Below are 8,646 nucleotides of genomic sequence, written 5' to 3'. Positions count from 1 at the left end.
GGCAGGGCGGGGCGAACTCCGGAACTTCCGTTCCCAGGCTTCCACTCCCTTTCGGGTTTACTGGAAGCATGCTGCTGCCTAGTTAAGGGTGCCCAGCTGTGCTAACAGCGGCTTAAGTCAATCCTTTTTGCTGTCCGGTCCGCTCTAGATAACATCGCTAAGAAGAAACTGCCACTCTCTTGTACTCTCTCTTGGACTTGGACGTGCTTCAAGTCCGCAAAATTAATTGAATTCATGCAGGTTTTGTTGAATGCTGTTTTTTCCTTTTTAAAAAATATGCTTTAACGGCTTTTATTTATTCACATCTTCGCACAGTATTGTAAACTAAAGGCTTTACCTAGGATTTTTCTCCTTGATATTTAATTTACACGTGGTGATAATAGCAACGACAAGGAATACGCTTCATTCTGGATCCAGGTTTGCGCAGGCTTCTAGTCACAAAGTCAAGATAACAAAGATGGGGCTTCCCAGAGGAAAACAACTGGATACTCTGAGGGCATGGATTAAAGCACCCGTGTGACTTAATTTCTGTTAAACTAACGTGTGCACATCAGATCTTCAGAACAGGGCGCTTTTATACTGACCATCATCATTATTACTGTAATCTTATCATCTTCATCATCCCTGTTGCTTAACTAATTACATTTTGACTGTCCAAAGAAGCACCTGGCAATTTCTACCTGGCATATACTGGGGCCTAGTTGCTAGTCCCAACTTCTGCACCTTTGACCCTCCAGGCTTTATTGGAAGTACCCCACCCCAAACCAAAGGCAGAGGAGCCTAAAGGAGAGCATTCCCTGTAGCCTCCTTTCCTTGAACTGTGTAGCCACACTTAGGATATATACCACCAAGTGTGTGTGATCTAAAGAAAAGTTTTAAGAGAATACTAGAAATATCAAGCTGGGGAAACCATTTTAGAGTGGATCCAAAGATGTCAATTGTCATCCTAAAAATTAATGATCACTAATTAGGAGCCAAGATTCAGGGAATTAGGCACTGCCACACCCACCCTCTGATAGTGCCACCCCTGGGCCGCTGTCCTAGGTTGTATCAGAAACCAAGCTGATCAAGCCAGTATTCAGCAGTTCCCTCATGGTCTCTGCTTCAGTTCCTGCCCTGACTTCTCTTCAGTGCTGGACTGTGAACTGGAACATATAAGCCAAAGGAACCCTCTCCTTCCAAAAGTTGCTTTTGCTCAGTGTTTTATCACAGTAACACAAAGTAACTAATTCATCCTAGGTGGGTACCTTACCACATTCTCTGCCTGCATCATGGCCTGCCTTCTGCCTACGATGATTCTAATGCAGGACAGATGGCTGAAAACAAGCCAACAAACCACATCCTTTAGCAACCCCAGTGTGCCTCAAAGTGTTCCCAGGCTATTATCTATCTACTCTTGGGTCAAATTGCAGCAAGGTGAAGGGAAACTTACAAGCCTTGTGGGGTGTGTGTGTGTGTGTGTGTGTGTGTGTGTGTGTGTGTTTCTGTGGTGTTTTACTGGGATTAAATTTAAAACCTCTCATATTGTAGATGAGTACTTTAACACTGAGCTACCTCCAGCTATTTATTGTATATATGTATTTTCAGACAGGCTCTCGCTGAGTTGTCCAGATTGACCTTGAACTCATTCTGTGGCCCAGGCATGCCTTGAACTTGTAATCCTCCTGCCTCAGCCTCTCACATAGCTGGATTATAGCACTACAACTACTAAGAGTAAAATTTGCTGGGAGGTGGGTAATCTTCACAAATTATACTTGGTGTTGGAAGGATCCTGCAGTTGAGATTTGCAGTCCTCTCTGTCCTGATAGCCATTCTGAGCTCAGCATTAGGTGCAGGACTCCCCCTCACCATCAGGGCCTCCTGCTCTCTGCCTGACGTCATCTGCAGAATGTCTCTAGACATAGATGCCCCTAACCACATTTGATATATAGCAGCTCCCTACTAGTTCTCCCCTTCCTGTGCCTATAGGATAATTAGGGATTGTGTTCCCGTTCATACAATACAAGCATGCTGTTTAATGCAAATCAAGCATCTTTGAACTGCCTAGTTTTAACGAATTATATACATCTATCCGTGGAACCCCTCATCCACTCTCCAAGGAGTATATAGCCTTTGTTCTCTGGAATTAAAGTTGAACTAGCTCCCTCAAATGGTTCCTAGAGTGTTTGACCTCCATTGTGCTCACCTGTCTTCCAAGCTCTGTGCCTTGTCTCCTGCCCCTCTTACCTTCATGGGTTGGTGGGAAACATCCCCCAAGGCAGGAGGAGAACCACATTGGGCAGGAACATAGCTATGACATAGATTCCTTACAAGAATAAGGAATATTTTAAAGCAAGCATAGACTAGAAAAGAGATTCCTTTTTATTTAGCTTCCCAGCAAATCCCAATGAGGAGAGTTCAATTGGCTTAGTTAAGTAAAATTTAACTACTTAGGCTCTATGCTTATTAAGGTAAGGGCCATGAAAACCTAGAAACATCAGTTTGATCCCTGGACTCCATGTAAAGAAGACAACTCACATTAAAAGTTGTCCTTCAGCCTCTACACATGTACCATGTATGTGCCACACACGTTTCATACATACCCACACACAAAACACACACACACACACACACACAAAATAAAATAAAATAAAAAGATGAAAGGAGGGCTGGAGAGATGGCTCAGAGGTTAAGAGCACTGGCTGTTCTTCCAGAGGACCTGAGTTCAATTCTCAGCACCCATATGGTAGCTTTCAACCATCTGTAATGGAGTCTGATTCTCTCTTCTGCTGTGCATGAAAACATATAATAAATAAATCTTTAAAAAAAAAGATGAAAGGAAGATTGAACACAGTCTTTCTACTCTCAGGGAGCTCACCCTCTGATAAACTTGCATGTCTTTTCGTACTCCCAAACTGCTTACCCCTTTTCTAGCCTTTTTTTTTTTTTTTAGTTTTGTTTGTTTTGTTTTTCGAGACAGGATTTCTCTGTGTGACCTTGGTTATCCTAGACTTGTTTTATAAACCAGACTGCCCTCAAACTCACAACAATCCAACTTCCTCTGCCTCCTGAGTGCTTGGGACTAATAGCATGTGCCACCATGCCTGGCTTTTATTAGCCTTCTCTTTCTTTTTTATTTTTAACACTTTTTTTTTAAGATTTATTTCTTTATTTTACATGAGTGCTCTATTTGTATGTACATCTGCATGACAGAAGTGGGCATCAGATCTTATTATAGATGGTTGTGAGCCGCCATGTGGTTGCTTGGAATTGAATTCAGGACCTCTGGAAGAGCAGACAGTGCTCTTAACCTCTGAGCCTCACACTGTCTCCAGCCCTTATTAGCCTTCTTAATGCCTCTACTGATACCTAAATTCCCCGGAAACATAGATCATTGTAGTTTACATTTCATGTGGGATGTATGGTTTGAGAATTCTTTGGTAGATCCTGAAGTTTTTAGGATGAAAGGATGCTTCCATGCTTCAGAAGGAGTATTCATGAGGCTGGAAGCATAGCTCAGTGGCAGAACATAACTCACAGTTGTAGCATAACTCAAAGAACTGTGAAGTGTAGTGGATTTGGGGCTGGGCTACACTTCAATGGTAATGAGCTTACCCAGATTTAGGAGACTCTGGATTGAATTCCCAGAACTACAGAAAGAAAAAGGATAGTTAATTTTACTGTATGTAAATCATTATCTTTAAAAGAGAAAAAAAATACAGGACATGGTGACCCATTTCTGTAATCTCCAAAGAAGGATTACTATAAATTAGGTCTGCCTGGGATACGTATATACCAGCCTTCTTTACAAATAGAGACCCTGTCTCAATAAATATGAAATTGAAAATGAATAGGCTGGCGAGATGACAATGTAGTTAAGATCACTGGCTGCTTTTGGAGAGAACCTCTGTTCAACCATCAATCATTTGTAACTCCAGTTTTAGGAAATCCAATTGCTTCTTTCTGGCCTATGTAGGCACCAGACACACATGTGGGGCACATACATACATGTAGGAAAAACACCCATACACATAAAAAAAATCTAAACTTTTGTTTAAAATAAAGGATGAGTTGAAAGACTATTGAAACACAACAGAAAGCTCTGAAGCGACATCTCAGTCAGATAAAAACAAACAAACAAACTTGCAAACAAAGGTACTCCCAGCAATACTCTCCATTATTTCACTGGACCCCTAAAGAATCATAAGAGAATTGCCCTCAGCAGTTGTCCCAAGCAGCCTTGGAAGCACAAAGTAGAGAAAAGCTTATTTTAAAGAGATTTGTATGCATTTGTTTGTCTAATACAAAACCACACAGAAGTAAGACATACAGAAGAGCCAAGTTTTTTAATTATATTAGTGAAATATAACCAATTTGGACCAAAAAGGTACAAGACAGTAGAAAATTTGAAAACAAAACTTTAGGTTCCCAAACCTCTATAAAAAGAAAGATTAAAAAAAAAAATTCAGCCACTAACAAAGGCTATCTTTCATTAGAAAAGGAAGTGTGATTCAGAGTACAGAAGCCACAAAAACCCAAAGAACAGAGCCAAAAATAATCATTCATGGCCTTGAGCCATAATCAAGGAACTGATCCTGCTGGGTTTCATATAATCCATGATCAGTGACAACTGTGTCCATCCATTTCATCCCACTTTGGGAGTGTTTTTAGAAGCTATGCTATGCCTCTTCTAATTGTATATATTGGGCTTTTCAAGTTGTGAACTGTACTGAAGGATGGCAAGATGGCTCGGCGCCTAAAAATACTTTGCACAAAAGCAAGCATTCCATCCTGAGTTCAATCCCCAGAACCGACGGTGGAAAGAACTGACTTCTAATAGTTGTCCTTAGTCTCCACACTGATACCTGAATATGCCACATTCACAGACACAGACACAAATACACACATACACACACATACGCATAGTCACACACTGACACACACACACATACATATAGACACACACACAGGCAGACAAACAGACACATATACAGACATATACATAGACACACATACACACACAAATGTCTCAGGCCCTTTAGGACTGTAGATAGCACAAAACTGTGCAAAGAGGTAGCAGAAAATTTTGGGAAAGAGGTTTGGGAACAATAAGGACAATTTTAAGGGCTTAGGAGACACAAGACCAGGAATTCACAATGCTGGAAACAAGTGTCACAGAGTGAGTGTCACAAGCTTTTTTGTTTGTTTGTTGTTGTTTTAATATTTATTTTATTTAAGTTTATTTACTTTACATCCCAAGGGTGCTCTCCCCCTCCTCTCCTCCAAGCCTCCCCCAGCACCTTCCCCTCTCCCTTTTCCTCCAGAAAGAGGAGCCCCCTTTAGTTAACCTTCCCCAGCACATCAAGTCGCATCAGGACTGAGCATATCCTCTCCCACTGAGGCCAGGAAAGGCAGCCTTGCCAGGGAGAAGTGATCCAAAAGCAGGCAATAGAGTCCATGTTAGAAACAGATCCCCCTCCCCACAACTGGCCAGGAGACCAACATGAAGACCAAGTCATCTATTGGCCTCATATGTACAGGGGGCCTACATCCAGACCATGCATGCTCCTTAATTGATGTCTCAGTATCTATAAGCCCCCATGAGTCTGGGTTAGTTGTCTCTGTTGGTCTTCTTGTGAGGTTCCTGCCCCCTAAAGGTCCTTCCATCTTTCACCCAACACTTCCACAGAATCCCAGAGCTCCACTCCATGCTTGGCTGCAAGTCCCAATATCTGTCTCCATCTGCTACTAGGTGGAGCCTCCTGAATGACAGTCATGTTGGGCTCCTATCTGCAAGCATAGCAGATCATCATTAATAGTGTCAGGGGCAGGGCTGGAGAGATGGCTCAGAGGTTAAGAGCACTTCTTCCAGAGGTCCTGAGTTCGATTCCCAGCAACCACATGGTGGCTCACAACCACCTATGATGAGATCTGGTGCCCTCTTCTGGTGTTCAGGTGTACATGCAGGCAGAACATTGCATACATAATAAAATTAAATCTTAAAAAAAATAGTGTCAGGGCCTGGCTGTCTATCATGGGGTGGGTCTCAGGTTTGGGCAATTGTTGGTTGGACTTTCCCTCAATCTCTGTCCCCTCTTTATCTCTGCACTTCTTGTAGGTGGGCTAATTTTTGGATCAAGAGTTTTATGTGTTGTTCCTCTCCCTCCACTAGCCCTGACTGGCTAAGAGGTGGTCACTTTAGTTTCCATGTACCCCCCTGTTAGGAGTCTCAGCTAGAGTCACACCCATATCCGCCCAGGAGCCTACCCTGTAGCAGGCTTCCAGATTGTCAAAGAGATGCCCTCTCAGTTTCCCTTCTTGTTCCCATCCCTCTCACCTCCCACCCCCATTCTCCCCACATCTGATCCCCACAATTCTTTCCCTCCCCATTCCATCTCCTGCCCAGTCCCCTCTCTTCATCCACTTCTGTTGTCTATGCTATTTCCCCTTCTGTGTTATATTCCGGCACCCCCCCTGCCCCATGGGCCCTCCTTGTTACTTTTTACTTGGGGTCTGTGGCTTATAGTATTAACCTGTACTCTAGGTTTAATATCTGCTTATAACTGAGTATATATCCTGTGTATCTTTCTGGATCTGGGTTACCTCACTTAGGATGATATTTTCTAGTTCCATCCATTTGCCTGAAGATTTCATGATTTCCTTATTTTTAATAGCTGTGTAGTATTCTATTGTGTAAATGTACCACAATTTCTTATCCATTCTTTGGTTGAGGGACATCTAATTGAAAAATGGGGTACAGAGCTAAACTGAGAATTCACAACAGAGGAATACTGAATGGCTGAGAAGCACTTGAAGAAATGTTCAACATCCTTAGTCATCAGAGAGATAAAAATCAAAATGACTCTAAGATTTCATCTTACACCGGTCAGAATGGCTAAGATTAAAAACTCAAGTGACAACACACACTAGCAAGGATGTAGAGGAAGGGGAACACTCCTCCATTGCTCATGGGAGTGCAAACTTGTACAACTACTTTGGAAATCAATCTGGTGCTTTCTTGGAAAATTAGGAATAGTTCTACCTCAAGACCCAGCTATACCACTCCTGGGCATATACCCAAAAGATGCTCCACCATACAAGGACACTTGCTCAACTATGTTCATAGCGGCTTTATTCATAATAGCCAGAAACTGGAAACAACCTAGATGTCGATCAACGGAAGAAGGGATAAAGAAGTTGTGGTATATTCACAGGTTTTTAATGAACGGCTTATTTTAAACATACATTTAGTTTTGTGATAAATGTATCATCATGCATCACAGTATATTCCACTACAAAGAAACTCATAGCAACAAAATGATTTCAACCTAAACCAACAGCTTTTTAATAAAAAAAATTACAACTGAGTGATTGCAAGGGCATTTTAATGCCCCCCTGAAAATGCTGTGGTCATTTACTGAATGTACACTTGTTTTATTCAATTTTGTGGTGTTGTGCCTGATTCACGAGATACCAAAAGACCACCAGAAGTCAAGTCCGTTGCAAAACACATGAGAATCTTTTTATTACAAGCTAGAGCTTGGGCTTACACCCTTACTGAAGCAGCAGTTGAAAGTAGAGCCCAGTTCTCAGGATAGGTGGGTGAGTTAAAGCTCCCAGTCCCTCCCAGCCCTCCCAAAGCAGGAGAATTCCTGCCTGGCAAGCATGTATTGGTTGAAACACAAAAGCAGATGTTGCATTTTAAACTTATTGGCTGTAGGAAGGCCCCCAAACCATTTATGGTCTGGTTTCCCTTGTTTGACTGTCCTAGGGGAGAGGGGCGATCTAGGCTGGTTTCCTAGCAACTGTATCTCTAGTGGGCAGGAAAGAATGCAATAGGCTGGTTCCTTGCCACAGGTGGCTGGATGGGTCTCCACCTGTCTGGCCTTTGTTCAGGTTTGTGCTTTAAACTTTAATCCAATAACCCAAAAAACTAATTTTTAATTCTTTGGTTTCTCATTCCCCCCTTCCCATGATCATTTGAAGACCAAATAATTGATCTTCCAGATATGACCCCTGCTGTCCTCCATATTTACCTTTCCATAATGGGATCTAAGTACCATTAACTGTATCACTCCCAAGCATTCCTTCATGTAAGCCATCAAGGGATTTAAAATACAAGGCCCAAAGTAAAAATCAAAATGAGTAGGGGTCTCATCAGGGTGGATATATGGGTAATATATATACCAAGGAGAACTATCATACCAGGATTTAAACCATCCTCTGGAATCTTCTCTCTCTTTCCAGCATCTCTCCACGCTTTTTGTTATTTTTACTAAGGATTTTCTAATCATTCCTCTGTTGTATCGATTAATATTTACTATTGATATATCTTCTGGTAACGCTGCTGTTAGTCTTAAACAGCTGTATACCCAAATCATCACACAGAGACAGGGATTTATTTAATTAACCTAGAACATAATTCTGAGCAACAGTTAGTCCATCCTAAACCTCCAAGCCTTCACAGTTTCCTGGCATTTAGATTTCCCACATTATACATAATTTTAGTGATATATTGGGTCCAGTCCATCTCTCCACATCGTTCCAAGATCTCTCTCCTGCCTCTGTTCTCCCAGCCTCTGCCTCCCACTGCTTCCTGTCCTCTGGCTCCTCCCTCTCTTCCTGCTTCCTTTCCCTTGCTCACACTGTGGCTAGTTGCTTTATTTT

Source organism: Meriones unguiculatus, chromosome 18, assembly GCF_030254825.1.
Source record: "Meriones unguiculatus strain TT.TT164.6M chromosome 18, Bangor_MerUng_6.1, whole genome shotgun sequence".
Classification (NCBI taxonomy): domain Eukaryota; kingdom Metazoa; phylum Chordata; class Mammalia; order Rodentia; family Muridae; genus Meriones; species Meriones unguiculatus.
The sequence above is the reverse complement of the archived record's forward strand: the minus strand, read 5'-3'. Positions refer to the sequence as shown.